At 35.4% G+C, this 27,830-nt stretch overlaps 1 protein-coding gene across 4 annotated transcripts in view; it reads right to left on the reverse strand.

Moving 5' to 3' along the window:
* Window positions 1-27,830, reverse strand: part of LOC145255662 (uncharacterized) — a 586,940-nt gene that overhangs the window by 432,145 nt on the left and 126,965 nt on the right. For all 4 annotated transcript variants that reach the window (XM_080114217.1, XM_080114216.1, XM_080114219.1 and 1 more), the window contains exon 2: window positions 22,164-22,265. The gene's annotated coding sequence lies outside the window, so the exon portion shown is untranslated. The remainder of the gene's footprint in view (window positions 1-22,163; window positions 22,266-27,830) is intronic.

Consider the following 27,830-nt stretch of genomic DNA (forward strand, 5'->3'; position numbering starts at 1 on the left):
TCCATCTAACAAATTTTGTTGGTTAGTTTTTGGTCTTGAAGTATTAATTTTTTTAGCTCCTCGCATAAAGAAGCTTCATGCCTTGCTTGGAGCAATTTCCATAAGAAATTGAGAAAATTATGATGCTAAGCTATTAATATTATTTACATATCCATAAAACATAAGTTATTAATGTTATTTTAATTTCAATAAATGATGACAACATTATAAGTTTTTAATGGTATTTTAATTTCCATAAAAATGACAATATTTTGATCAGTTCTTACTGTTATTTAAATTTTTATTTTAAAAAAAAAATGAAATTTGATGATGCTTAGTTAATAATGATGTTTCAATTTCCTTAAAAAAAACTGTCAGTCTTATGATGTTAAACTATTAATTTTATTTTAAATTAAAAAAAAACAAAAACAACAATGTTATGCTGTTCAGTTTTAATAGTTATTTTTATAAAAAAAATGTCAATGTTATGATTTTCAGTTATGTTATTTTAATTTTTATAAAAGATGACAATATTTTTATGTTAAGTTTTTAATGGTATTTTAATTTCCATAAAAAATAATATTATGATGTCAGTTATTAATGTTTTTTTAAGTTTTATAAAAAAAAATAAGTTTATAGTATCAAGTTATTAATGTTATTTTTATTATTAAAAAAATGACAATATTATGTTCAATTTTAATTGTTATTTTAATTTAATAAAAAATGACAATAATATGTTGAGTTATTAATTTTTTTTTCAATTTTTATAAATAATGACAATATTTCGATGTTCATTTATTAATTTTATTTTAATTTCCATAAAATAATGACAATATTATCATGTTCAGTTATTTATGTTATTAAAATTTCAGTAAAAAATTGACAATATTATGACGTTAAGGTAGAAATCTTATTACAATAAAAAAAATATCAATAAAAGAAGTTATTAATGTAATTTCAATTTCCATAAAAAATGAGTTAAATTATCATGTTAAGCTATTAATTTTTTGAAATTTCAATAAAAATGACATGATTTTAAGCTAAAAATGTTATTAAAATTGAAAAAAATCATAAGTTATAATTGTTTTCTCAGTTTTCGATGAATATTTTGAATTTAAGCCATTAATTTTATTTCAATTTCCATAAAAAATGACAAAATTTTGATGTTGAGCTATTAATTTGTTGTGATTTTAAAAAAATGACAATATTATGTTAAATTATTAATGTTATTTCTATTTTCAAAAAGAAATGACAATATGTTAAGCTGTTAATTTTATTTCAATTTCCATAAAAATGACAATATTTTGATGTTCTGCCGTTAATTTGTTTTCAATTTAAAAAAAAATTAACATTATGTTAAATTATTAATTTTATTTCAATTTAAAAAAAAATATGACAATTCTTTTGTGAAGTTGTTAATTTTATTTCAATTTCCATAAAAATGACAATACTGTGAAGTTCTTGATGTTATTTTAATATTTAAAAAATATATGACAATTTTATGATCTTTAGTTATTCATTTAATTTCGATTTTCAGAAAAAAAATGACTTATTGTTTAAAGCTGTTAATTTTAATCTAATTTCCATAAAAAATGACAATATCATGATGTTAAGCTATAAATGTTATTACAATTGAAAAAAATGTCAATATTATGTTAAGTTTTTAATGTTATTTCAATTTTCGACAATAAATGACAATATTTTGAGATTAAGCTGTCAATTTCAATTTTCATAAAAAAAATGACAATATTATGATTTTAAGTAATTTTTTTTTCAATTTCCATAAAAAATGACAATAAGATTTTATGCTATTAATGATATTTAAATTTCCGTAAAAAAAATGACATAGTGCTGAGCTATTAATGTAATTTCAGTTGAAAAAAATGTAAAGTCGCTATTGACTGTAATTATGCCAAATAGTTGGGAATGGTCAAAGAGGATGGAAAGACTGAGGAGGGAAACACTAACCAGACCTTTAATGGATTAATGTGAAGAGATCTGGGGTATTGGGAAAGCTTATTGCCACTCAAATTCAGGTGATGTCAAATGGTCATTGTCAGCAAGAAAATGGCAAACAACTGTTGCGATAATGCAAATTCATTTGCAAAGATTATCAGAAGAGGTGGAGAATACTATAAATCTGGGGTAACTTGTCATCCAGACTCCAGGGAACACTACCGGTTTTTACTAGTGAACAATCTTTGAAGATTAGCTGTGTGAGAACTATTAGTAGTGGTGGTGGTGGATGATGATAAAAAAGTAAAGAAAAAGAGGAAAAAAGAAAAAGAGGAAAAAAGAGGAAAAAAAGGAAACAAGTGGAAAAAAGAGGAAAGAAAAAGGAAAAGAAAGAGGAAAAAGGAGGAAAAAGAGAAAGAAGAAAAAGAAAAAGAGAAAGAAAAAGAAAAAGAGAAAGAAGAAAAAGAAAAAGAGAAAGAAGAAAAAGAAGAAGAAAAGAGAAAGAAAAAGAGAAAGAAGAAAAAGAAGAAGAAAAGAGAAAGAAGAAAAAGAGAAAGAAAAAGAGAAGAAAAAGAGAAGAAAAAGAGAAGAAAAAGAGAAGAAAAAGAGAAGAAAAAGAGGAATAAGAAAAAGAGGAAGAAAAAGAGGAAGAAAAAGAGGAAGAAGGAAAAGAGGAAGAAAAAGAGGAAGAAGAAAAAGAAGAAAAAAAGAGGAAGAAGAAAAAGAGGAAGAAAAAAAAGAGGAAGAAAAAAAAGAGGAAGAAAAAAAAGAGGAAGAAAAAAAAGCAAAAGGAAAAAATAACAGGAAGGAGAAAAAATAAGAGAAAGAAGAAAGAAAGAGAAAAGGGGGAAAAATAGAGAAAAGGGGGAAGAAAAAGAGAAAAGGGGAAGAAGAGGAGGAAAAGAAAAAGCAAGACGAAAAGGAATAATAATAGGAATTACAAGAATAAGAAACGAAATAAAAAAGTACAAATCCAATACAATCTTTCTCTTTGCACTAATGTCTTTCTTTCGCACTTCCGTTTATCTTTTTTTTTAAAGGCGCCATTTTTTTTGTAATATATCTAGGTAAGTTTCACAATAACATTTATCTCCCTTTGAATTTTAATCATATGCATCAAAATTAACATTCACTGTTCAGAGAAAAATAACCATTTATACATGTATATATTTGAAAAAAAAAAAAAAAACGATTTGAGAATTTTAAGTGAGACGACCCCCTGGAGTGAAAATGGTATTATAGTGACTGAGTATTCTAACAAGAAATAACTTAGAAAATTATAAGGCAAAGTCACAGGGATTACCCTAACTTCCTCGCAGTTTTGGATGTCCTTGTGCCTTATTTTAATAGGTATACAATTTATTGAAATAAACACATTTTATTTTTAAATTAGTTTTCTTGTCCCAATTTGTGGATCATAAAGACGATTGGCGACACGTGTACACTGACATTAGATTTTGGTACTTCTATATAATAAAGAAAAAATATTAGGTTCAATCCAAAAGTTCAGTTCCCAGAGTTAAGACGCCGGAAGTAGACTCAGTTTAGCTAAATGTGAAACGGAAGTCACTAAGCATGAAACGAAATACGAAACCATATGAAACTTATACATAGGTGTTTTTTTTTATACAAATATTTAAAGTAAGTTGTGTTGATAAAAAAAAAAATCCTTTCATACATTATAAAATTCTGTGAAAAATATTGTGAATGAGAATCTTAAAAAAATACAAGTTTATTTTTCATGGTTTATTTTAAATATTTAATATTTAAACTATTATTTCAAGAAGACATTCATAGAAATATAAATAATAAAAATTCTTGTTAGTTTTTTTTCTTGATAACTAGGGCTATGACATCAGCATATTCTTTTCATTATTTGACTTCCGAAACTTTGTGAAAAATATTGAATAATTCGAGCCCCTGTCTTTCCAAGCTTATAACTACTCGAAAAATGTAATTCAAACCCTAATTTTTTTTTCAATTAAAGGAGCAAGGACCAAGATTTCATTTTAACAAAAAACAACAACGTGATTTTAAAAAAAAAAAAAAAAAAAAAGTTTCAAACTTCGGATTTTACAGGTCAATTTCTAAAAAAACACTTTTTTTTGTTTTAAATTTGAATATATTATTTATTGATCTTTTATCTTCAATTTGTGATATATAAAACTTTGGTGACTAAATTAATTATTTACTTTTAAATAGACACTTGAAAATGGGGGGGGGCGTGAATTAAAAAAAAACAAAAAAACGTTTGTCTAAAATATTATATTCGGTTTATTGGAAAGAGCATAAAATTTCACATTGACCCTGAAAATATCCTAAAAATTGAATCAATAGAAAAATTTGGATAGATTTTTAAAGTTTAAAAATTGAAAAATACTGAACTCGTAAAATTGAATTAATTTCATTACTGTTTTTTTTTAAATAAAATATTTCTATTACTTTTTATACAACTTTAATAGTTTGTTTTGGAAGTATAATCCATAAAGAAAATAAACAACCCACTTTTAACAGAGAAATTACGAGTTTTTTTTAATATTTTATTCGCAGTTTCGTGTTAGGGGTGTCAAAAATTCTTACAAAAATTCTGATACACCTAGTGTATCCGTTCATATCCTTTATGCTTTTATGTGGTTCTCGGTTTATTAACTGTGTCGGATATATACACGAGAGTAAAAAATGATAAGATTATTCTGTTGTCATAGCCCTAGTGATAAGACATGTAAATAATAAAATTTTCATTTCTTTTTATTATTTCGTGATAACAAAAGTGTTAAAACAACAAAAATATTTATGAAAATGTAAAAAATAGAAGTTTATTATTTGTTTTATTGTTTCACGGAAGCACAAAACGTGTTAAAACTAGAACAATTTTTATTATTATTATTATTATTATTATTATTATTATTAAATTAGTTCCATATTGTTTCGTATTTCGTTTTATACTTAGTGACTTTCATTCCGTTCCATATTTTAGCTAAATACTTCCGGCGTCTTAACTTTGGGGAACTGAATTTTGGGACTTAACCAAATATTAAGTTTTAAGCAAAATAAATGGTGCCGATGTAATTGTAATGTCGTAAATAGTAACATATCCAAAAATTACAGAAAACGATAAGGTAGAAAAATAATTATTAAAACTGTTCAGATAAGGGTAAAAACAGTTCGATAAAGTTACTTGCTGGGTCGAACATATTGAATCACGTGCCATAACCAAAAAGGGGGTGGGGTAACTCAGTTGAAACACCATGTATAGCAAACAGAATTCATTCAGAAAACAAAAAGAAACATAACATATATACATAATTTGTAAATTTTTTAAAAACTTTAACCGCTTGAATTTAAAATTTCTTTAAAAAAAAATAAAAATAACTGATTGAATTTGTGAGAAATTGAAAATTTAATTACCTCCCCTATTAACTCTCCGATTCAAATCAGTACATTTTGAAACCAAATTGCTAGATTTTACAAACGTCTTTTTTCATGAATAATTATTTTTCCACCTCATCGTTTTCCGTAATTTTTGAATATGTTACTCTTTGTGACATGACAATTAAGTAGGTATCATTTGTTTTACTTAAAATTCAATTTTTTTTTTCGTTATCATAATATAGAAAAGCACACAGATTTTTTTTTTTTTAATTTATCGTCAAATCATGGTGTTAGCGAAAAAAGGGATCCTTTCAATTTATATTTAGATTACAAAATGTGCTAACATTGGAATTGAAAACGGCCATGTTGTAGTCTGCAGGGAAACATGTTTCACAGGTGGGAAAATGCTTTGAAAGAAACTCTGTTCATGGAAGCTCCATTTGATTTTTAGATAAATAGAGGAAGAAATATAGAAGCACCAAAATCTAATGTCAGTGAACACGTGTCACCAATCGTTCTTTGGGACAAGAAGGCTAATCTATCTATATATCTACACACACACACACACACACACACACATATATATATATATAAGTGAACGTACGCAATCTCTCAATTTTTAGTCTACAGACTCGAAATTTGATATACAGTGTACTGAGATTTGGGAAAATCTTTGTAATCCGTTTTCGGCCAGAAATTTGGCTGTTAAGGGGTCAAAGTTAAACGATTTGACCTTTGAGAACTCTACCAGACTCCTCCGCCAATTTGGTTCTAAACACTTGAAATTTTAGATATAGGTTCATTGGACATGGATCTAAGTTAATAACATGATTTGAGCCCAAAACAATAAATGTTAAGGGGTCATAATAGGGGTCAAAGTTTTAAAAAATTGACCGCTTTTTTTTTTTTTTTTTTCTTTTTTTTTTTTTTTTTGCTCAATATACACCTCCAAACACCCGGGCAACACCGGGCTGAAATGCTAGTTTTAAAAAAAATGTATTTATTTCAATAAATTGTACACCCATGAAAATAAATTAGGATCAAACCATTCAAAAGTATGAGGGGGTAGGGTCTGTGGTGAAGCTGTTGAATGTTATCTATCACGTCAGAAAGGTAACATTTATAGATGGATAACTAATAAAGAAATAACGCCCGCTAATTTGAGAAACTTACAAACCGTGTGAATTTATTACAGGCAACACATACAAGACATGCAAAAAAATGTCATGAGGACTGTGGTCTGAACATATCCGTTCAGGACAACGTCACGAGCGAAAGAGATAGAAAAGGGAAAGGAAATAGATATAGCCACCTATAGACTGAAAAATATAACTACTGCAAAAAGAGGTGACTACCATATATGACTCAAGTTGAAAGCGTTGTGCATTGTGTCCGTCTGTGTGTTGCATGCGAAATATGATGGATATGAGTTTGACAAACCCGTCTCTATTTTTTTTTTTTTTTTTTTTTAGTTTATTGTCGAATTACAGCGTCAGTGAAAAGGAGTCCGGCCTATTTTTATTTCGATTACAATATGTGTTGACATTGGAATCGAAAACGACCATGTTATAGACTGTAGGAAAACGTGTTCCACAGGTGGGAACATTCTTCGAAAGAAACTCTGTTCATGGAAGCTCCATTTGAATTTCAGATACTCAGAGAAAAAATGCAGAGTACTTTGCAGTGGTGGTAGCAAGACGAGTCCTTGCTGCGAATGTTTGACATCTGCTATGAAAATACTGACAGAATAGGGAAAGACACGTAACGCCTCTTCTGTGAGAAAGGAGTTGTAGGGAAGAAAAAAGATCATCTCCTACTAGATTGTGAAGTCGATTTTATACTCTGTCACGTAAAAAAAAAAAGAGTGCTTCGTGTAACGTAGTCATTACATGTCAACAATCGAGATGCACACGTTGTATGCAGACAGTCGCAAGGAAACAAAGACAAGGAAAAAATTCGACTCACTTTTTATTTCAGTTGAAACAGACATTTATTTACAGAAAAACGCCTTGTCTCTTTGTTCAGAGTCTTCTCGTACGAAGACAAAGAAACGAATTCAACTTACTTTTGTTTTCAATTTAAACAGACATTTATTTACAGGTACTTCCAGAATAACGCCTTGTCTCTTGTCCAAATGTCTTCCTGTACTCCAATGTGCGTAACAAGATTGCCATGTTGAACACGGTGTAATCTAAAACATGTGTTCCGAGTTATGTCCCCTCTGTGTGTGTGTGTGTGAACTCTTTACAGTCTATTTTATAATATCTAAGAAAATGCAATTTTACCCAATTTTCTTAACTTTCGATGGATTTGTAATTTTTGGATATATTACTATTTTCGACAAGACAAATGCGTGATATTGTTTTTGCTTAAAACCATTACCTTTCAAGATTGTTGCCAGCTCCATTCAGAGGCAAATAAGACATTTCTTGTTTTGCAACGAAGCACGAATAAAATTTGTGTCATATTTTCGAGGTACGCTTTGATGTAATTCTTATGTTAATATTTTGCCAATGTCTTGGAGCAAAAACAGCTGAGATAAAATATCTCACAGCAACTGGAGGGAGTAAAAAAAAAAAAAAAAAAAAAAATGAAGCCTTTTTCCGTTGTGGTAAAAAGACGAGTTCTTGCTCCGAATGTTTCGCAAGAAGAAACCAGAGATTGGAGCTCAATCGAGCACTTTTATAAATATAGTGATAAAGTAGAGAGATTAGTAATGTCTCCTCTGTAATAACAGGAAAAAAAGACAGCCTCTCTCTCTCTCTCACACACACACACACACACACACACCAGGTTTCGAAATCAATTTCTAACGTGGTCAAGGCAACAAAGAGCACACAATACAGCTCCTTCCCAAATGTGGCTGCGGTGGTTCATCTCTAGTCGTCTCATGTTGTAGTTCTCGGGAAAGCAATCTTGTGGTAACGTGCTCTGTCGATGAAAGTTTTTTTTTTTTTTTTTTTTTTTGTTTTTTTTTAGAAAAAAATAAAACTATTCATACAACTTTTATACATAAAAAATTATCCTTATGATCAATGGTCACTCACTTCCGGCGAGGTCAGCGATTTTATATACGTGTCAGTAACGGAGGCAAAGTTGGACACAAGGTCAGTTTGTAGTGGAAATCCAGTAAACAATACTGGTTACCTCATTTCTGTAGAGATGGGAAGCATATTGTTTATTGATTATGTTTTTTTTTTTTATGTAGGTCAAACATTGACACATTTTTAGGAGGGGGTAGTAATAACAAAGTCGGCTTTCCACACAAAAACAAACATGAATAATTAAAAAGGTATAATTACTTTTTATTTGTCAACAAGTTTATGCGTAACACTCGTTTCTCTTAATTAAAATATAAGACTCTGGTATTATCAACAACATCTAAAATAACTGTACACAACAGAGGAAGGAGTATTGAATATTCTACAGTGTTGGTGGGAGACGAGTTCTTGCTGAGAAGGTTTTACATGGAAAGGGTGGCAGAGCTTGAAGCTCAGTCGAGCACCGACCCTTGAAATACTGAAAGAGTAGGGAAAAACCAGCAAAGACTCTTCCATGAGAAAGGGCTTACAGAAAAGAGATAAAGCCATCTCCCAGCAGATTGTATAGTCGATTTTGTACTCTGTTACAGCAAGTTAGAGTGCTTGCTTTTACAGAATATAAGGTCGAGATACAGGAGTGTAACAGTCGTCATATATCAAAACTCGGGACCTATATGTTGTATGCAGACAGTCACAAAGAAACAAAAACAAGAATTTGACTCCCTTTTTTTTTTTCAGTTAAAACAACAGACATTTATTTACAGGTACTTCCAGAATAACGCCTTGTCTCTTGTTCAAAAGTCTTCTCGTACTCTAATGTGCTTGACAAGACATTGCAGTGTCAAACACTTGGTACTCTCTCTCTGTCCGGCCAAGTTTAAGACACGTCTTTCCCTATTGCTTGCAGGCCATGTGTATAACATTTATTTCTCTATTTCTTGGGCCACGTCTTTCTTTTTTTTTTTATCTTTTTTTTTTCTTCTTTCTCGCTACAACATGCCATCACACACAGCCCGGTCATTTGCATGCATTAGCTGTTGCTGCCGTCATCTGCGCATCCACACTGTTACAGGAGTACTGAAATTGATCAAGGCTATGAACTGTATTTGGTTATTTTTGGTATGGTCGATCACAAGAATTTGTTGATATTAGAATTCATGCGAACAGAGAAAGAAAGAAAAACAGGATAGATGCAAACGTTTGGGGTGAGTGATAAAATAATAATTTGATTCCTGAATGTCGAAGGCTCATTAGGGACAGACAATCAGTCAATATATAGAAACTTATATATAGATACAAGAGCCAAACATCACATTACTGTAATTGTAACAAACAGAATTACATAGAATAGCTAGGCTGCTTAGAAAAAGGATTAAAAATTTTTTTTTTGCGCTTGTGTATTTCAGGTCAATTCTTCCTCGACATTGCATGCAACCGCAGAACCTTTCTGCTTCCGGTGTTGGGAGTTAAACCTGTAACTCTCCAGGTTAACAAATAACTGAAGAATGGGGAGGACTTCATGCAGACCGGAAAACCAGGAGCTATATGCAGAATTTCAACACACTCAACAAAAACGAGAGCTGTGTAAACAGAAAGGAAGCATACATTTGGCATTACTGATAAAAATAATTTGTGTGATTCCTAACTGCCGAGGGTTCAATGTATAGAAAGTGACATATTTTTAATTGGGTTAGAATCTCTTGGCCAGCAGTAATTATCACTTCCTACACTGATGACTGCATAAGTCTGAAACACTAGTGTCTCTAGGTATAAAAATAATTCTTAAGGAAACTGAAACAAATCTTTATACAATTAAAACGTTATAGAGTTTTGAGACTCTTTTCGTATGCAAATAGAAACGTTTGATTGGCTGACAAAAAAGAAATAGGCAGAGTATATATTACTAAGGTAGTAGTTTTTACAATGTCAATATCTGTGTTCGAATCTCACCTAAGTCTAAAGGATTTTTTTTTTATTAAATACATTTACATAAATTAAGAGAGCATAAAAAACATCACATAATGAATTTGTTTAATTGGGGAGGGGGGACAAAAAATAGTGTTTGATATTAGTTAAAAACGAATTATTTGACCAGCAGTAATTATCACCTCTTACACTGATGATTGCGTAAGTATGAAACACTAGTGTCTCTAGGTATAAAAATAATTGTTCATATTTATCTTTTTAAATATTATAGTCACATAAGAAGTTAAAGTTTAGCCCTATTGCTAAAATTTAATACTAAATAAATTAAAGGTACATTTTTGGCTGTAATTTCATTGAAATTTATTAGTCGAGGCCATTAATACTTGTAAATACCCATAAAACTTTGGAGTCAAATAAATGCATAACGTTTTTGCTCGGAATTGCCAAACTTTACATGTGAATTCTTCAAGCTTTTTGTGATGAATCCCTATGCGGTTTTTGTAGATATTATACAGGATTGAACGATTCCATTTCCGTTTGATGAAAATCAGTTTTCTTTTTTTTTTTTTTTTTGTTGCAGACCATCTACTAGTACTAATTGGCCAGTTGTGTACAAATCCCAAGAGCGAAAGGAGCCTTCTATCATGTCTAAAAGTGTGAAACAAAAATGTAGTAGGCAAAAAAAAATAAATGTTCTGTCAGCAACAGTACAACTTCAAAATAGTCAATATCGCCCACCTCCAGAAGAGAGGGAATTCCTGTCCGTGATAACCGTGGTAAAAGAAGACACACTCCAATCGCCAGAAACACCCACACACACAATTTGCAGGACACAGTATTTATTTTCGGAAAATTTACAAAGTAAAAATCAGAAAAATTTGGCACAAGGCCGAAGATGGGGGAGGGGAAAGGACGGTCTTCTCTGACTAGTGCTAACTAATCTAACCTAACTAGTTCCTACTTTCACTCTACTTACACCATAATACCACATTCATACTATACATCCATCAGCGTATACATCCTTCATCAATCACCATAAGAACATCATACCATGATAACCTAATTAAAACCCATAAGAAAGGGGGGTTTGGGAAGATAAAAATTTTATATACAAAATACAAATGAAATATTTACAATGTTAGTAACAAAAGACCCTCCCGTTGTTAAACTATGGCAGATGCACTGATTCGCCAGTCGAAAGGATGATGCGGGTCCAAACGCTTTATTTAAAACACCTCTTACGAAAATTTCGAAAGGGAACCCGCATCTCTGGCGAATCAAGCGATCTGTCACCTAATTGGGGAGGGGAGTGGGGTTAAAAAAAAACAAAAAAAAAAAACAGGGACAAACTTAAAAAGGGGCCTAATGATCGCTATCACACACTAGCTAGGTTATGAACAAAGAAGCCTAAATAATGGTCCTACTCTTGCCTATATCGTGACCTACTCTGGACTAAAAACGAGTCAGGGCTGACGTTCGTTCCTGTCACCCAAAATTCTTTTTCCTAAGGAACACCCAAGAACCAGTCAAGACTTGCTTCTCTCACCCGACACACACGCGCAACTGACACCCACCTTTCAACAAAGTCTGACGGAGAGAGTCTAACTCTCTCGGCCTTGATACGATTCTTTAAATAATGACGGAAGAGTCGTATAAGGTCGAGGGGAGCGGTCCTCAGATCCATAGACCACTTTCATACGTGTGTTCCAGATAACACCTCTCATCACAGCTAGCAAGGTCAAACAAATCTTTTCTGAGCCTATCCGTTGTCGGAGCCCAATTGCTACAGACATTAATAGGAACCAAGGTTAATGAGGATGTGTTTAGTATGCGGACCATGAGACCTGTAACAAACTCAATCAGCGGCGCCACGATGCGACAATAAACGAAGGCGTGACATAAAGTCTCGTCCTCATCGCCGCACCGTTTACAAATAGGCGAGTCCACCAAGCCAGCTGAGTGGAGTCTCTTACCGACCCAGAGAGCATCCCGAATTATCAGCCAGGTCAGGGAAGCCTCATCGTTAGTGAGGCATCCTGACCCAGGCGCCCAAGGCCAGATTGAGCGGAGCTGCTCCTTCGTCAAAGGGAGCCTCTCACCGATGACATCCATTACGGATCCCCTCACTAAAACCCGATATAATGCCTTTCGGGACAACAGCAGAGTGTTAGAGAGGCTTTCCTTCACTCTTAAGAGGGACTTCAGTGCGCGCCGGCACTCGCGGTAGAAGGGACATTCACCTCGGGGCAACCTGTGTGCCTCCCCCTGGGAGTAGTGCACCCCTCTCAAAGCCGGGAAGGCTTTCTTGGTGTCCTCCATCCAGAGGCCACCGTTTTCCCTATCTTGTGTGCACATTCGATCTAGATAGTAGAGCCGTAGCGTGTATAGCCGAATCTCCACGTTTGGCATACCTAGACCGCCTTCAGAAGGATGTAAGTAGCAGACATCGCGACAGACCTTAGGGGCCCTTCCAAGCCATAAGAAGTTGAAAAGAGCCCTCTGCAAATATAGCAGTGTATCTGACGGGATTGGAAGCACTGATAGACGATAAATAGCGATTGGATAGATGTGGGTATTACACACCTCCGCTCGCCCCTTTAATGAAAGGTTTCTACTGATCCACTGTGAAGCTGCAGACCGTACCGCTTTCAGAACCTCCGACCAATTTTTCTCCAGCTGGAGGTCAGGAACAAACCAGATGCCGAGTATCTTGCAAGGCCCATCGCTCCAACTAAAGGGCCCCTGAAGGGGCATACCCCCCCCCAGGCACCAATGCGCAAACCCGAAGACTTGTCGCAGTTAATTTTGGCCCCTGTTACCGTTTCATACAATCTGATTTCTACACCGACGACACTAATCTCAGCACTGCTCGTTACAAGCACAGTTACGTCGTCGGCATAGGCGGAGTACTTCGCCTGGGCATCCACACCTGGCAAAGTGATTCCGCGTAGGACCGGATTCACCCTTAGCCTGCGCAAAAATGGCTCGATCGCAAGCACATATAGCATGGGTGATAACGGGCACCCTTGACGAATGGAACGTGACAAACTGAAGGGTCTCGACCTCTTCCCATTTACTTCCACCATCACCGCGGGGTTAGCATAGAGAAGATGAACCCCAAGAGTGAAATTGCAGGCCAAAACCGGCCGCCGATAAAACAGCCCCCAAGTACCGATAGTCAACCCAATCGAAGGCTTTGGACTGATCTAAATTGATCAGCGCGGCCTCAGTGTCGACTTTTCTATCATCAGGCGTATCAAGTGCAAGTTATCCTGGATTGTCCTGCCCTTCACGGCACACGTTTGCTCGGGGCTAATAAGACGAGCCAGGACAATCTGCAGACGATTTGCGAGAATCTTGGCCAAAATCTTTAACTCAGCGTTAAGCATCGTTAAGGGCCTGAAATTACCTAACCCATCCCCACCATCTTTGCTTTTACGGACAAGCTTTATCACACCCATGGTAAAGTACTTGGGGATTGAGCCGTTCCTAAACCATGAGTTAAACAAAACCGTCAGTAAAGGGACAAAGATGTGCGACAACCTCAAATACACTTCGTAGGGAAGACCATCGATCCCCGGTGACCTATTCAGGCCGACCCGCTTTAGGGCTTCAATGACTTCATCCTCCATTATGCCACCTTCGCACCTAGCCGCTTCGGTCATCAAAAGACGAGAAAAGTCAGCCAAATAGGTGTCGAATTGTTCTAATGACAGACCGGGTTCCATGGAAAAAAGCTCCTGGAAATGGGATCTAAACGCCTCCAGCACACCCTGGTTTGTGGTCACGGTACGCCCGTCCGGCAATGTGACACGAGCGATGTGCCTATCAGCCGCTTGCCTAAGCTCCTCTGCACGCAGTTCAGCGGCCATGTTTGTTGCTTCCTGGGGCATTCTTTTTAACCTAGCCCTAATCGCTAAGGCTTGGTGCTCCTTTTCAGCAAGGGAGGCAAGCCGAGCCCTAATTATATTAACGCTAGCACTATCCCCCTCCTCCACCGCTCGATCTAGTCTAGACTCTAGTGTCACTTTAGCTGCCCTAGAATCTAGATTGAGTCTTTTGCTAAAGTCAGCAGCAAAGGACCTAATGGCTTCCTTAACTTTTACCCACCACTTATTCCCAATAATTGCCCCCGTCAATTCCCGCTGTAGGGTTAGTAATAGCCCGTCACGGAAGCCCTTCACATCGAACAATGACGTGTTGAGCTTCCAGTAACCGGCTAATCTAGGCTTAGGTCTATCTAAGTTTACCCGTACACGAACAAGTCTGTGATCCGAGTAAACTATATTGTGGAAACTTGGACAATCCAATACTCCTACGTCGACTCGCCTAACTAAGAACCGGTCGATATAGCTCGAGCGCTGTATCGAATCGGAGCCGCCTCTACCTGTCCAAGTCCACACTAAGTCACGGGGCTTTTCATTTCGGAACTTGTCGATAAGATCAAACTTATCCACAAATTCACAAAATAAAACAGCATCCCGATCTCTGTTAGTTCCCCTAGATGTTAACCCAAATCGATCTAACTCGGGATCCAGGACGGCGTTCCAGTCTCCCGCTAAGATAACCGTTCTGGAAACATCTATGAACTGCTCCATCCGCCGAAAACAAACCAGCCAGCTCAGAATGGCTATTGGGCGCATAAACCCCAATAAGACGTAATGCCCTACCCTTTATGGTAACATCCAAAACACATAGTCTTCCCTCCGGATCCAAGTAACACGGGTCACACGACGCATCTAGAGACCTTTTAACTAGCCAGGAAACCCCTCTCGAGCAAGAATTATAGTGCGCTGAGTAAGCCTCAAAGGTCTTAGACAGTGCACTCAAATGGTCACCAGGAATAAGGTGGGTTTCCTGCACACAACAAATATCCACTCCGAGGTGCTGCAGGGCCAAACTCAAGCGCCATTTGCGCGAGTCGGCCCTTAGCCCTCGGACATTTAAACTAGCAAGCTTGAGATCCATGGTGGTGCCTTAGGGTTGGGAACCAGGAACGAACATCGCGGTCGTGAGCATGCCGACGGCTCTCGTGAGGGAATAAGTACCCATCGCAGTATCGATGAGGCCGTCACGAGAGATACCACCGACATGCAAAGGATAGGTTAGTTTTGCTATCCTATATAGGGAGGGGTGCATTTTTACCGGGACCCTCCCCACACAACATTTTTTAAGGTTTTTTTATGTCACTGTCTTTAAACACAACAAGGGGAGTGGGGAGGTTGAAGGCTTTATTTGCCTCTTCGAACATTAGCCAAAGGTCCTTGGCCTCTTCTTTTTTCCGAACAACGGTTAAGATTCTTTTGGCATTTGGAAAATTAGCAGGGGTATCTACTAGTTTCCCCCCCCCACCTCCTTGAACTCTATTAGTTTTGTGAGGTCGGTTCCTTTAAAGTTCTTGTGGTTGTTAATAGCGGCTTGGTTTATTATGCAAATGTCTTTGCCAGGGAGGTAGAGAGTCTTTTTCTTGTGTTCAGGCGAGGGGGTGATGTCCATAGCAGAAGGAGATGGAAGGGGAGTGTTGTGAGTGGTCACAGAGGTGGATGGAATGGGAGAGGAGGGTTTGTGTTTTTTTGAAGGGCTTAAGGGTATTAATTTAGGCTGTTTATAAGGGACTGGAGTTATAACTGGAGGAGGCATCTTGAGGGGAGAAGGAGTTTTTGGCCTTGTAGGAGACTGGGTGATAGGGTTGGTTAAAGATTTGGGGCTTGGTTTCGGAGAAGTGGGTTTACATGGGGATTTGGGTGATGGGCGTTGAGCGTCTAATTTCTTTTTTAATTTGACGACTTCGAGATACTTTTCTTTTCCAGGGTCATTTTGTAGCATTGCCTGTTCCTTCATTTGGTCCAGGCTCAGGCGTCCAGGGGTTTTTCTTCCAGGGGCGATTTGCCAGGGTTCTCCCCTGAGGATTTCGTCTGATTCTTTTTCGTTGGTAGGTGGCTTGGGAACGCTTTTTAATGAAGATCCCAAGTGTTGTCCAATGGATTTTTTGGTGTTTGGAGGAGGTTTTTTTAAGGGGCATTCTGACGTGAGGTGGCCAATTTCGCTGCAATTCCAGCATGTCGGTCTTCTTCCAGCCACTATTATTGGAAGTTTCTCCTCTCCTGCCTCGAGGAAGAAAGGGATTGTATCGAAGTTTGCCTTATCGAGGAGGATGTCGTATGACCATATACTGTGAAACTCGTCCACCTGCACCGAAACCATTTCGCCATATTTTAGAAGGAAGGCGCCAATGTGTTCTTCTTCAATGTGGTGAGGTACATAAAAAACGGACACCGTAGTCCGTCTTTTTCCCATATATTCTGATCTTAGAATATAGTTTTGAGTGATTATCTCTTTTTGTGAGATAGTTAGGCAGTCTTCTGGGGAGTTAAAAAGTACACTCCATGTGTTGTAGCCCTTGCACTTGACGATGCGCAAAGGTCTAAAACCAGCTGTAGCCAAAAGGTTGGTGATGATATCTGTGCTTGCTCTTATTACTTTTTTTTTTTAACTTTCTGTCGACTATAAATATAGTCAGACACTTTTTTTGGATTTCCTCCAACCTTGGCACGTTGACGATTACTCCTTTGTCGGTGACAAGTTCCAGGCATTGTTTTGCCTTTTCAATAAATTCGTTGACGTTGATATCCATTTTCGGTGGTTTGGTCCAAGTGTTTGGCGTAGCAGTAGTGCCGTTTTCCGCTTCCAAGATGTCGACAACAATGGGCGTTTGGCTCGCCGAAGCGGCCATAGCCGAACCGTTAAAAAAGACGGTTAAAAGAAAGTCCAAAAAAAACAACTGTTAAAAATAACAGTAAGACAAAGGAAAGAAAAAAAAAAAGCGTCGTGTAGAGAAAAAAAAAAATCCGACGGTAATAAAAATAAAAGGGTAAAAATCGCTGATAGAATAACGCACGAGACAAAAGCAACCTGAAATCACAAAGACAATTTGCAGGACACTGCCGACTCGTCTCTAGCCTCCTGCTTTTATAGTGGCCGGGAATTATCCATTTGCATAATCACATGAGAAAGAAACGTGATTTTCCGAGAGTTGCATGGGGTAAACGCTAATAAAAACCCCCGGACGCCATCTTGGAATTCTCTTTTTCCCCCCAACCGGTGACACAACAGACGTACCCGAGGTAAGCTCTTTTTCCCCTCATTTTAGTTATTGCTACTTCTGCTACAAAGTGACACAACGTTCAACGAGCGAGATCAGAGATGTGTTGCTGTACAATTCATGCTTTCTACTGATCCAAGTTATGACAACAGGGCCATTGCCAGCGCCCTCAAAATGCAAATATGAACGGTTCAATTCTTGAGGGCACAGCTCAAAGTTTCAATAAAAGTTTTTAAATAAATCTGTAGTGTTGTTTTCTTTAGAGCGACAAATTTATTGTTTCACCCTGTAGACTTTGTTATTTATATGCGTATAATAAAATAAAAAATAATGAAAAAACGTTTTTCTTTTAAAAAATTACTTTTTCTTCTCAATTAAACAAGAAAATGTAAACGACTAAATATTAAGAAAAAAAGAGACAAATTATTGGTTTTAGAAATAATTAGCTTGGATGTCCGGTGTTGCCTGGGTGTTTGAAGGGGGTGTGTTGTGCAAAAAAAAAAAAATAAAAAAAAAATAAAAAGTGGTAGAAGGCAGGCAAGCAGCCTCGAACCCGAACTACGAAGGAGGAAAAGAAAGTGAAAAAAAAAAAATAAATAAAAACGTAACAGGTTAGCTGTTGCGTCCATCGCCAAACCGGAAGTGATGTAGGTTTAAATTAAGGCTAGACAATCGAAAAGAGGGAATTACTTTTGAAAATATCGGCGAAAAAAGCGACCCCTCCCTGTAGAAAAGTGGTCAGTTGAGTGTGAAAGAATAAATGTTTTTAGTCAATTTTTTTTATATTTGTCGTCTGAAGAGTCAAGCTTCAATGATACCAACCATTAATACTTGTAAATATCCTCTGCTGATTAAATTCAATGAACAGGAGTATTTTCTCATTAACTTGCGAAAGATATTCAATATCACACGATTCACTAGAGTCTCTACGGACAAAACTAGTCCACAAAGGGTTAAACAGTGTGATACATAATAGAATTCAACTGTTTAATTATACATTAAAATTTTTTTTTTTTACAGAGGAATTACCCTTTATCAAGGCCCGTAGACCACTCGAGGATAAGGATTAATGGGTATACATTAGTCAATGTGATTATAGTGTAGTAAACATAAGTACTGGAAATTTTGTAAATTGGATTACTGAGGGGGACGGGTCATCAATAACTTGTTTACATTGGATTTGAAGACAATCAGATTGTAGTCAGCTGGAAAGCAGGCAAACGGAAGAGAGTTCCACAGGCGTGCAGTTCCAAGAAAGAAGCTTTGTTCATGGAATCTGCATTTAGGTTTAGGCACGGATAAAGAGTGTGGGAAATTATTGATAGTGTTTTTGGCTAGACGAGTGTTTGTCGTGAAAATTTGGCGGGGGGGGGGCATTTTTGAACATTTTCCGGACGATTCTTTATTTGCTATAAGAAACTATTGCCAGCAACCTCAGAATACATCTTTGGATTGCTACGAATAACAGAGACGTGCCTAATGTGATGAAAACAAACTTTCCGGTCACTGTTATGGTCTTTGGTGCTGTTTCAAGTCAGGGCCACATCCTGCCAGTTCACATCTTCGAAGTCGGCATGAAAGTCAACGCCAAAGCGTACCTGGTTGTGCTGACTGGTGCGGTGATCCCCTGATGCAATCAGGTGGCCGCTGACAAACTCTGGCCGTGGCAGTAGAACTCGGTGCCGGCCCACAAGTCCAAAGGCTTGTCTTTAGAAGCAGTGCGACGACTTTGTACCTATCTCTCACTGGTCCCCCCTGCTCCCCCGACCTGAACCCACTGGACTACTTTGTTTGGTCATACGTCGAGAACATCACCTCTCACAACGCTAAGCCCAGCTGATCGTTGCCATCCACCGAGTATTTGCCGAGCTCCCACCAGCATTCGTGGAAAAGCATGCTCCCAGTTACGAACTTGTATCGAGGCAGTGATTGAGGTTAAAAGGTGGCTACATGTCAAGTTACCTGAATTAATTTTTTTAAATAAAACTTTAAAATAAAGCTGTAGTGTTGTTTTCTTTAGGGCGACACTTTTATTGTTCCACCCTGTATTCTTGGGCTGTAATATCATTGCAAGTTAATCATACTAAGCATTCAATACAAGATGCAGCAGAAATACCTTCCACATTTTAAACTTCCAACCATATGTTGCTCATAAACATATACTAGTGCTAATGCTGTTTTCATTTAGCTAATAACTTGCCATTTTTTTCTTTTCAGATATCCTCATCAAGTAATGTTTTGGACGGGTGCACATTGTTCTACTGTAGAAATGGTTCTGAAGAATGGTGAATCTATAACTGAAACACAGCGAGCTTTCCGAGTTCATTACAAGTTAGGATGGCATGATGCTGTTTCAGATAGAAAATCCATACAGCTATGGGTTGAAAATTTCAGAGCTGCAGGTTCGGCACTTAAAAGAAAGCCGCCTTGAAGGCCTCGAAATGCTCGTACGCCAGACAATATTCGAGCTGTGAGACTTTTTCTTACTCAGTCTCCTACACGTTCAGTCCTGGATATGACCTTAAACTATATCCGATGGTGAGGCCCCAACTTGCGGGCTTTGGGGAGTGTGGAGCCACCCTTTAATTGCCATTGCTCCCAGGTCCACTCTGACCCGGAGTGGTAGTACCTGTTAGGGTCCCAACTATGGGTTAAATAGAAACCGACTTGAAAAAAAGAAAAAATTCTATTAAAACTTTTTCCTCGAAATAAGTGGATTCGGCATTAAATAACCTAAAAAGGGTTGATATGCCGTAAAACAAAAAACAACCAAACCAACCTACACATTCAGCTCGCAAACATGCTTTGACTTTGGAATAGTCTGATCGAACAATCAGAAGAATTCTACACAGATATTCAGTTCCATCTATACAAATTAATGATTGCTCAGAAACTGCACGAGCACGACTGGGAAGAAGATCCCATATAAAAATGTAGAAGATATTTCTGCCACACACTGTACTTGTGAATATTTGTAAACGTTTGATTATCAAATTTAGTCAATATAAACATTATTCTCGGTAAATACTGAAAATACATATATACACCACACAATAAAGTCAGGGTTTTGTTTTCTGTAATAGAGGCGTTGATTGAATTTTAAAATAAAATACACATTTTTTCTTTTTTTTTTTTTCCTCGCCATGGTGTTAAATTGAAAGAAAAAAAAGCAGTAACGATTTCACATGTTGATTAAATTTTAAAATAAAATATGTATGAGATACGCTTGAAAGCCAAATTACAACACAATATTATGAAAATAAACAAATATTTATTTGTTTAAAATTAATATTTCAGCATTATATGCCATCTTCAGAACATTATAACTCCTTTTTTTTTATTTATAAAAATCTGAAGGTAATGTATAACACCAAAATAATTATTTTAATCAAATATTTGTTTATTTTCATAATATTGGGTTATAATTTGGCTTTCAAACTTATTCCATGCGTATTTTATTTTAGATTTGAACATTTTGTGATACATACATTTTAGATTTGAACAGTTTGTAATACATTTTAGATTTGAACAGTTTGTAATACATTTTAGATTTGAACAGTTTGTAATACATTTATTTTAGAACAGTTTGTAATACATTTTAGATTAGAACAGTTTGTAATACATTTTAGATTAGAACAGTTTGTAATACATTTTAGATTAGAACAGTTTGTAATACATTTTAGATTAGAACAGTTTCTAATACATTTTAGATTAGAACAGTTTCTAATACATTTTAGATTAGAACAGTTTCTAATACATTTTAGATTAGAACAGTTTCTAATCCATTTTAGATTAGAACAGTTTCTAATACATTTTAGATTAGAACAGTTTCTAATCCATTTATTTTAGAACAGTTTCTAATCCATTTATTTTAGAACAGTTTCTAATCCATTTATTTTAGAACAGTTTCTAATACATTTATTTTAGAACAGTTTCTAATACATTTATTTTAGAACAGTTTCTAATACATTTATTTTAGAACAGTTTCTAATACATTTATTTTAGAACAGTTTGTAATACATTTATTTTAGAACAGTTTGTAATACATTTATTTTAGAACAGTTTGTAATACATTTATTTTAGAACAGTTTCTAATACATTTATTTTAGAACAGTTTCTAATACATTTATTTTAGAACAGTTTCTAATACATTTAGATTAGAACAGTTTCTAATACATTTTAGATTAGAACAGTTTCTAATACATTTTAGATTAGAACAGTTTCTAATACATTTTAGATTAGAACAGTTTCTAATACATTTTAGATTAGAACAGTTTCTAATACATTTTAGATTAGAACAGTTTGTAATACATTTTAGATTAGAACAGTTTGTAATACATTTATTTTAGAACAGTTTGTAATACATTTATTTTAGAACAGTTTGTAATACATTTATTTTAGAACAGTTTCTAATACATTTATTTTAGAACAGTTTCTAATACATTTATTTTAGAACAGTTTCTAATACATTTATTTTAGAACAGTTTCTAATACATTTATTTTAGAACAGTTTGTAATACATTTATTTTAGATTTGAACAGTTTGTAATACATTTATTTTAGATTTGAACAGTTTGTAATACATTTATTCTTTAGTTTCTGAACTACTATATCAATACCTTTTGTCCAACCCTTTCTGATTCATTATATATTGTATTTAAAATATATTTTTACATATCCAGATATTGTACCAACACTGATTAAGGAATGAGCACAAATTCATAGTAACATAATATACTTATTATCTCATTTTTGGTAAGATAGATAAAGAATAAATTTTGGACATACCGGTTGAGTCGAGGAAATACAAGAAATATTGTATCCAAAGAATTTGGTTATATATCCAATCTTAAAGTCGGTCAAATTTTCAAAAGTTTATAATCCTTGACCCTAAAAAAAATTAAAAATAAATTAAATTAAAAAATTAAATGTAAAAAAATATATAAATTAAATAAAAATATTAAATAAAAATGAAATAAAAAATTAAGTAAAAAAATTCAATCATTTTTTTTTTGTTTAATTAAATAAAACATTAAAAATACATTTATACATGAATTATTATTTAAAATTCAGAAACAGATTCTTTTTCCGATACGTTTTATCTGATGTAATAATGATGCATAAGTTAAGCAACATTTTAAAATATCTTGTCTTTTTACATACGTTCACGGTCACTGGGCTTTCATTGTTTTTGTCGCTTTATTAAATGTTATTTTAATGATTATTTTTAGTTTATTCCTCAAACCAACAAAGAACAACTGAATTTCATTCATGTTCAGAAAAACGTTTTATTTTGTGTCATTGTATTGTTATTTAACGTGAACCTTTGACATTTCCGGACACGATCTACATGGATTGTCTCCCCTTGTTCCTAAGTCTTCACATTGAAATTTTTTTTTTTTTTTTTTTTTTTTTTTGAGATATTGATACATTTTATTTGTACTTTTTAGACTACCGTTCTCATCTTGGATGTTATTCTCATAATGTTTGGGTCTGTTGTAACCTCCGATCATTTTTTTTTTTTTTTTTTTTTTTTTTTTTGCATTTTCACCCCAAACGAAGTACAGCGCTTCTTTGATGTAGAGGGTTACTATCTGGAACATAATTTTCAGGGATACTATGTAGGGAGTTGAGCAGCAATATGTCTGTTTACATTACATTTAAACTCCTGCATGTCAGTAGATTCCAGGAAGCAGGAACCCGGAAGGGAATTCCAAAGTCTAACAGTCCTAGGGAAGAAACTTTTAGAGTAGAAGGCTTTCTTACATCTAGAGATCTCAACTCTATAGGGGGTTAGATTTTGCTCCTTGTCGAGGGTATTTACATCAAAAAGGGGAAAAGACTTGTAATTGGTTGGAGCACCTACCATTAAAATACTTGTAAAACAGGCAGAGGGATACAACATTTCGCTGATGGGACAGCGGTTGAAGCATAGCTGATAGTGCGGACTCTAATAAGTTGCCGACTCTTTTGGTCCCTGTTTACGAGAGAGAGACTAGTAACAGATGCACCCAAATGTGGCAACATCACTCCATACATGGGCAAATGGTGGCCTTGCAGAGATACAGGATACTCTCAGGCATAAGTAACTTTCTAGCATGGTAGAGAGAGCCCACCTTTTTTGCAGCAGCCTTGGCAATGTCCTCAATGTATCTGCTCCAATTTTCAAATGTATTTTGCAGAACTCAGGAATGTTCATGTTGAGCGCAGGAATTGTGAGGAATTTCAAATGAAATTCTTTATTTAATAATATTTGATGACGAAACAAGAGCACACTAACCCCATGAAGTATATAAAGGGTTCTGCTTGAAATTCCGTCCAAATTCCTGAGTTCGACAGAAACATTCCTGACAAGATACACCTGAAGAAGGTTGGAGTTACTTCAACGGAAACGTTGTGAAAATCATACTAAAGATGAGAACAGTAGTCTGATGAATTCAAATAATACGAATAACTAATTATCTAAAAAATTTAGAAACATTACATCAAATCTGTTGCCAATTCGCTGGAAAAATGGTTGGTATCTACTATTGATGCAATCGTCTATCTATATGAACCAAGTACATCCTTAGATGGAGTACTGTTGCCAAATCTGGGTAGGAGCTGCTCGGCACGCCCTATCCAGCCCTGAGTTCAAAACTGGCTACGAAACCTAGTCCGTGATGCCATTTTCGCTTCCCTGCAACCTCTTGCCTACAGAAGAGACATTGCGATCCTATCTGTGCTCTACCCTAATTTTTATGACAAGTGCTCGACTGAACTCCAATCTATACACCCCCCCTTTCCAAACTTTCACAAAAAACACCAGACTAGCTATAACTACTATATACGATTCCCCCCACCCCCTGCCTAAATCTAAGTGCAAATTTCATGAAAAAAGCTTCTTCTCCAGAACTGCTGCTCGCCTGTAGAACTGTTCCACTGGCATGCTTCCTGGTTGCATACTACATCGTAGCTTTCAAGTCCAATATAAACAAGTTCTTGTTGAGCCGTCCCCATAAATAATCAAATTCTATCCAATTTATACCATTAACAATTAGTACACTACAGCCTTACATTCATTGACCCCTTATCCTCGAGTGGCCTTCAGGCCTTGATAAGTCGTGACTCCCAATTAAAAAACAGAAAAACTCTTGATTTCTTTATATATCTGTGTCTGTCTTTCATAACAGCTAAAGATAAAAGAAATGAAAATGATTGATTGTGGTTGCACTGTAGAGAACCTATTATTGATTTTATAAAATTATTTTCATATATAATGGCCTGAAGTAAAGTTGAATTAAAGTTTAAAATGCAAAAGTCGAGTATCATGCTTCAATTGTGCTCTAAACAGAAACACTCATTCTGAACGCGCCCCTGTCATATTAAAAAACCTATTGTCGGTTTTATATAACTTTCCTTTCTGCCTTTCTGCTTGTACAGTGATAATGATTTGAATTTAAGTTTAAAATGAAAAAGTCAAATATCATGGTTCAGTCGTGCTTTGAACAAAAACATTCATTTTGAACGCGCACCTGTCATATCAAAGAGCCTACTGCTGATTTTATATGTCGAGCCTTTCTGCTTGTGTGGTAATAAAACTTCTCAAATGCACTTGCGATGTTAGTCTGTATAAGGTGTTAACTTTGGTCAAAATCGTCTGTTATTTCTTACATCGGATTTTTTTATAATATATATATACAAAACCTATCTAAGAACATTGTCAGATACATAAAGTACATAGGGAATGAACCCGCACACACAGACAAGGTTCTTTTTTAATAATAGTATGCATGTGTATATATACATACACACACTAGCAAGCAGCCCGGCAATGCCCGGTCGCAAAATAGTTTTAATATATTTTGATTAATGCAGATTTCGTATTTATTATTATTTATTGCACCCAATATATAGTAATGATTTAAAAAGTAAAAAAAAATAAATGACTCATGCGGCACCATCAAGAATCGAAACCAAAACGTTTACTTTACGATTTACTTTTTCCTTTGATGTTAATGCCTGAGCTATGAAGATATGTTTGCTGCAAAGCTAAAAATTAAAACAGGAACCAATAGCTATTACGTTTCACATGCATATTTGTAATGCCGTCGTTCGACCGTAACCTAGCAAATTCCATTTTTTTTTTTTTAATTTTCACACTTTTTCACTGATTTTCCTCCTGGCTAAAACTTAAATATAAAGTTTTGCACAGATTCGAAGACCCTATATATTAAGTTTCATGTCTGTAGACCAAAAACTGACAGATTAGTTTGGTAGGCAAAATTTTAAAACAAATATATATACGCATAAATATGGAAAGAAGTTTGTGTTTACTATAAGCTTTTACGCAAATATTACGCAATATTTGAAATATGCTGTCTAAACATAATGCTCCCTATCATGGGTTTAGCATACTGGGAAGTGGTATACAAATTACCAATAGCACATGAAGCGATGCTCTTTGTGTAAACAAACTGAGCTTAGGTATTTGGACAATGTGAAAACATTGTTAATTCACTGCCTACATAGCAGCAGCCAAATAGCACAATGGTTAGAAGCTCCAACTGTCATTTGGGCAATTGGTTTCAGTCCTGGCTTAAGGTAGTTGCTTGTCTAGCCGCACTGATGAGCTGTGAAACAGCGAAACAGTACTGTATGTGGATGACATATATATATATATATATATATATCCCAGCTATGTGACACCAGCATCGCTTACCTTGCTCTATCGAGCTAGAAAACTACTCACACCTAAGAGTCCCTTCTACCTCTACAAAACCACCATTCGTCCATGCATGGAGTTTGTTGCCACATCTGGGCTGGTGCATCTACCACTAGTCTCTCCGCCTTAGTTGGGGTCCAAAAAAAGAGTCTCCAATCCAATCGGTCCCACTTTGTCAACTAGGCTACAACCCCTGTCTCATCGCCACAGTGTTGCATCCCTGTGTTTGTTTTACAAGTATTTTAATGGAATGTGCTCTGATAAACTTGTCACACTTGTGCCCTCTTGACGTAAATATCCCTGACAAACCTGCTTAGCAACAAAATCACACCCCTTCATTGTTGAAGTCTCTAAATGCCAGAAAACTTTTTACTCTAATAGCTTCTTTCCTCAAACTGATAGACTTTGGAATTCGGTTCCTATTACCCGCTTCCCTGATTGTACCAATATGCAGAATTTTAAATGTAATGTAAACCAACATCTTGTCAATTTTTCCTAGGCATCGTCCCAATTAGTAGCCCCTTACCTCCAAGGTGCGATATGCCTTGTTTGGAGTGATGGGGAGTAAAAAAACAAAAAAATTCTTTCACGAGACAAAAGTATGCCATCTCTCTACATGAACTTATCTGTGTGATGAACGGTTTCTACCAAACTACTCTGTCAATTTTTTTTTGCCTCCAAACTTGAAATTTCATATATAGGAAATTTGGACCTGTGGAACAAATTCGATTTGGTTTTTAACCAGTAAAAATAGCTGCTGAGGGAGTCAAAATTGAAAAAGAAATTGTAACTTGGCAGGCGTGAGTCAAATAAACGCATTATTTCTACGTATGCACAAATATATATTTATACATCTAAAAAAATTTTTAAAAAGTTTTTACATGCAGATGAACTTAGCTTAAATGGTAATGAATAAGATTGAAGAGCTACATATTTTGGTTTCAATTCTAGCGGATGGCACCGAATTCATATCTTTAACTTTGGAAATTTTTACTTTTTTTTTTTTTTTTTTTTTTTTTTCTTCCTTTGAAGATTGTAATGCCGGGTATGGGGCAGCCAAACCAGCTGCCAACATTATAATTAATAGAGCAATTCGGTTGAATTCTGGATTTGCATAAAAAAAAATCAACTGAACACAATTAACATGAATATTAGTGTGAACACAGGGGCACCATGTACCCCTCACCGGCATTTGTTGAAAGAGATGTTTACTAGTACAAATGACCATTTTATATACAAGGTGCCTTCAATAAGATTCCAGACTTTTTTCGTATGGGCACTTTTACTGATTATATACACATGAAACTCTAGTCCCCTTCAAAGTAATCTCCTCCAGCTGCAATACACCTGTTTTACCGTTCCAACAACTTCTGGAAGGCCCCATGGAAGTCTTCTTGAGTGAGCGCGTCAATGACCCTTGTGTCACAGCCTCTTTCATTTCCTCAACTGTCTCATAACGACAGTCTCTAAGACTTTCCTTGAGCTTAGGGAATAACCAAAAGTCACAGGGAGCAAGGTCTGGACAATAGGGAGGGTGAGGAATTGTCTTGATGTGCAGCTTGGTCAAATGATCTGTGACAAAGATGGGGTTGTAGGCTGGTGCATTGGGACAAACATCACGCAAATCTTCCGCATCTTCAGTTCCTCGAGAATAATCATTGTGTACAGTTTCCACACTGACATCAAACTGTGCACTTATTGTCTCTATAGACACACGACAGTCCTTATCCATGAAATTCGTTATTTGGCCA

The sequence above is a fragment of the Euprymna scolopes genome, chromosome 31, assembly GCF_053919585.1.
Source record: "Euprymna scolopes isolate OS-2025 chromosome 31, ASM5391958v1, whole genome shotgun sequence".
NCBI lineage: Eukaryota > Metazoa > Mollusca > Cephalopoda > Sepiida > Sepiolidae > Euprymna > Euprymna scolopes.